This window comes from Dermacentor silvarum, chromosome 9, assembly GCF_013339745.2.
Source record: "Dermacentor silvarum isolate Dsil-2018 chromosome 9, BIME_Dsil_1.4, whole genome shotgun sequence".
In the NCBI taxonomy this organism is placed as follows: Eukaryota; Metazoa; Arthropoda; class Arachnida; order Ixodida; family Ixodidae; genus Dermacentor; species Dermacentor silvarum.
Genome location: NC_051162.1, coordinates 155746688 through 155751608, shown reverse-complemented (window position 1 = coordinate 155751608; position 4921 = coordinate 155746688).

The following is a 4921-nucleotide window of genomic DNA, read 5'->3' as shown; positions in this document are numbered from 1 at the left end:
TAGATGGGAATGCCATGTTAACACCGTTTCCTCGACCGCACACAAAAAAGAATTCACAGGGCGCGTCGCGTGTGTCGTTGGTGTCTTGGAGTTAACGCTCGCTGAGGAAGCATTTGTTGTACCACCGGTAGGCCACGACAGGTTCAGCGCCACTCTTCCCATGTTCAACGGTATTGTCGGGTTCTGCGGGTGGCTTGCAGTGTTCGTAGATGCGGCAGCGGCTGAAGCGTCCATGGGCCTCGGTCGGTATGGCGATATTCTTCCAATCGGCTGCAGAGATGTTGAAGCCAGCGAGCGGCTTGCACCAATGGTCGACGTCACCAGTGACGAGGGACACAAAGACGGCTTGGCAACTAACCGAGAAGGCCCCCAGGAGAACCAGCAGGCGCATCCTCTTCTGGAAGGGCCCGTGGCCGAAGCCATCTTCGCAGTCAAACGACTCGCTTGTTCGGAAATCTACACTTGCCAGTCGCTGTGGGAGCAAGACGTCCATCGCCTGGCAGTGAGAGGCTGCTCTTGGGGGTTTAGAACGCTTCAACGAACAAAGAAGGATGGCTTCTTCTTCTTCTTCTTCTTCTTCTTCAGCGCGCGCTTTTGACTGTGTCTCTTTGTCGTGTGCCCTTCGACGGGGCCGTCTTACTACTCAGCGAACAAAAATCGTTGGTGTTTTTGCGGCGGTTTCAGATCGAAAAATGTATATTTTAAAAGCTACAGCTCCCAGAAATAAAAAAAGGAATCTCTTCAATGTTTAGGTTTCTGTCTTTCACAATGCTTCGCAATGATGAGAGAGAGTTAGTCGAAAGTCTGTTTTCACTGGGTGTCTGCGGAAGCGGTGAGGTAGTAATACAGACAGGTTATCTATACCATGTATTGGGGATAAGGTAACAGGGGTACGAAGTTCTTGTGATTATCTATAATGTTTTATTGGATAGACAGGAAAGCTGTCTTGAGGACAAGGTTCTCTGTGTACATTTGCTGAAGGACCGAGCCGAGAGAAGAGAAGCCATTTAAACTTGACTGTTCAGCGCATGCAAAGACGTTTAAGGAAGCCGTAATTTTTACAGTCATGCTCTTTATGGGTAGGGTTCCGTGGATTTTTCGTGTACGCAAGCAAAACCTCACGTCCGGCGCGAACGCGCTCGCGCCACTACTCGCGCGTTAATCAGTCTTTTTCCACCGCTGGCGTGTTGGCGTCCCTCGGATATACATTTTGAGTTGATTAGTTATCAATAGGCGTCATTTTCAACATCAATGAACTCCAAGGATAGGATAGGACTAAACATTATTTGTCCAACGGTTATGGCTGTTGGTGCCCGGGGCTAGGAGGCCAGGGGTCCATCGCCTGAGAAAAAAAATTGTCGCAGTTTCACCTCAAAGGCAAAGCATCAATTGCGATAGCAAATTTGTAGAGAGCTATACGGAGTAATGATAGTAGCTTTATCAGCTGTATAAACTTGGACATGCAGCAGCACCGGCAACACGCAGAACTGTTGTCGACGCCGTCAGCGTTTTGCCCGCGTTCGCACAAAATGCGTGCAGCGTTGGTGAATGTTGCCGGAGCCTCTGATATAAATAGGCACTTGGTGCCGCAGCTAAACGTCGTCTCCCTTCCCTCACCCCCCCCCCCCCCCCTACGGCCTTTCGCGCGTCGGAAGAAGGCGCGTTTGCTCTACATATATGGTGATTGTAAAGGAGGAAAGAGACGCCTACTTCTGCAGCCCTTAAGGCAGCACGGCGCCGAACGCGCGTTTGTTCTCCGCCGTGCGTTCACTCCCCGTGAAAGAGCGCGTCCCTCGTGCCCTTTCACTCGCACATACAGCGTTCGGCGCGCGGCGACGATTTCATCTCCATTGACGTCATACGGAACCTCACGGCGACGGCGACGGCGACGGCTACGGCGACGGCTACGGCGACGACGACGGCGACGCCGACGGCAGAAATCTGCTTTGTAGTGTCCATATAATTGCTATCGCAATAAAATCTTCCGAGATCCTCGGAAATGGCCCTGGCCCGCTGGACGGCCCACTCCTGATCTTCGGGTGCCTCGCTGAGGAGGGCGGCTTGCCATCTCTCAGCGAGGCGCCCTGCTTCGGAGGGTCCTCCTGTTGTCTTCCCCCTTCCGCTTGGTCCTCCTTCCTCATGGCGTTGGCATTCCCAAAGTATATGGCCCATATCAGCCCATTCGTGCTCGCACCACGGGCAGCCGGACGACGGGTGCAGCGCGGGCCACAGGCGGTGCAGGTGGTAGGGGTTGGTGAAAGTGCCCGTCTGCACCCGCCTCAGGTCGACTGCCTGGGACCTGTCCAGCCGCCCGTGGGGTCGTGGATATTTCTTACGTTCTTTCCTGTAGTGACCAAGAACCTCTCGGTTCGAGGCTGGAAACTCCTCGATATCGTGGTCGGCGTCCCCGTGGCCCCCAGCTGCGTCCGCCGCGATTTGGGTTGTGTTGGTAACTCCTTCGCTGGGGTCCCGCACAACAACGGCGGCGGCTGCCCTCTGGGTGATCGCGTCGCGGCGGGTAAGTTGCCTCGCGACGAGATCGGCGCGCTCGTTGTGGTTGGGCGGGATGGCGGTGTGCTTTCGGCCGCTAGTATTGTTGTCGTTGTTGTCGTGGTTGTCGTCTTTGTTAGTGCCAACTCCCGGACGTGCGCGGGGAACCATTTGAGGGACTTGTTGGTAATTTTGCCGGACACGAAGTCCCTCCCCTGCTCTGGCGTTGAGAATGCGCAATAAACTCTGAGGTAGATAGATAATAAATGTTTCTCAAAGATTTGTCGCTGTGCGAGCCGTGTCAGCCATGTCTACGTTCGCACCGCCCTCTCTTTGTCTCTTTCGCATTTTTGCCCAGTCATACTCGTGACTATGACTTCTATCATCATACTTTAGTGTTTCCTTCACTTAGTACCCACGTCAGAACTCATTTCAGTGGTTGAGTGTTAACAATTTTTCGCTGAGTGATTGTCACTTTTGATGATTCATGCTTATGACTATGATTTATACCATCATCCTTTAGTGTTTCCTTCACTTAGTGTACACGTCCGAACCTGTTCCAGTGGTTTTTGAGTGTTAATTATTTTTCGCTGAGTCAGTGCCATTTTTGCTTAAACATGCTCATGACAACGACTTCTATTATCATCCTTTAGTATTTCGTTCACTTAGTACCCACGTCTGAATCGATTTCAGGGTTTTTTTTAGGGTAAATCTTTTTTCGCTGAGTGATTGTCATTATTGCTGAGTCATGCTCGTGACTATGACTTCTACCATCATTCTTTAGTGTTTCCTTGACATACCCATGTCCGAACCCATTCCAGTTACTTAACAAGTTAACGAAACGACCATGAGAACACTAAGGCGAAGGCGGCTGTTTCATGACTTACATGACACACATGTCATGATATTCATGTCATGACCTATCATTTATTTTCGTCATAGACTCTTGCCATACTATGCCAATTTTGGTACCTACCAAGCTAATGAAACCACCATGAGAGCATTAAGACGTAGGCGGCTAGATAGATAGATAGATAGATGGATAGATAGGTAGGTACTGTCAAAGTGGAAAATGTTCGCCAAGAAATGGTTCGCATTTAAAAACAACAAATAAAATTGTCCGACAGCAGAATTCGAACACAGGAACGTTGGAAGGGAAGCCCCATGTTGAAACCATTACGCCAGGGACGAATGCCTCGACACGGGACATAAAACGCCGTTATGAATTTATCACGGGAAAGCCAGTGCACTGAGACGCTTGGCGCGTTTCGATTTGACCACCTCGCTAAGCTGAACCGTTGTAATTAGTAGCGATTGTGCGTGTTCGCAGCGTCTTCTGTACTTCGATAAGTATTCATTGCCCGGGAATTCACGGCAATGGAGGCATATGAAGCGCAATAAACAAAGTTACAAGAACTAAGATCAGACAAATCCATGTACTTCTGTGGCCTCGTGTAGGCAGTTAGCGTCGGTTTAGCCTGTGGCACCTCATCGCCTACGGATTCCGGCTTCAACGTGCATCAGTACTGCATCGCCTACTGTTTCGCTTGCGATGGCACCACCTAAGACAACTGCTGCGCTAAGAGGCGCAGAAAGGCAACGACGTCGTTGGGCGAATCTAGCTTTGCTCTGGCGAGAGACACGCCAGCACGAAGCAGAATGCCTTCGCGCGTCCACGGCGCACGGTGCGAACTCTGCCACTGTTATTCCTGCAGCTGTGCGCGTCGCAGCTCGACTGGCCGCCGTAGCCTCTACGAAGCCGGACCAGAATGCTCGCACCTTCACCGAAGCCGCTCGCCAGCAGGACGGCGCTCACCAACAGGATGCCGCGTGCCAACAAATCTGCAACATGGTCGCCGGCCCGCAAATCATGCGCCTTGCGCTGCAGCGGACTGTGAGTTCACGAAGCAAAATGCAACAGCTTCTGTGAAGACGCGTTTCACTTTCGTGTTCTACCGATTCCTATGAAAGAGGGATCAACAATAATTTTTTTGAAGTCCTTTGTCCATTTCCTTGGAGGCAGTTCGCCTCGAAGTCTGTCGCCTTTACTATCACTATCTATAATGGCATTGAAGCAGAATGTTCCAGTGGCTCTCAGCTTCCTCAGTTTGTCGTATACTTTACACTGTCACTAATTTTCCGTTGAAGGCTTACGCGGCGCCGGCAGACTTCTCGAAGACGGTTGACTGGGTTGCTTACGAGCATTTGTTAACATTTGTTCGCATTTCATTTTGGTCCCAGAGAAACTCGAAAGCGTTTTCCTCTTTGGACGTTGACGCCAGACAGCCACCTACGGATGATTTCGACCATTGGCATTACCATGATCGCCTGCTGCGATCGAGCCCCAAACAACAATGAAGCTACATAGGCGACCCAGACGCGAATTTATTAACCACAATCTTGTGCGCAAAGTGTTCGTACGTTACAACAC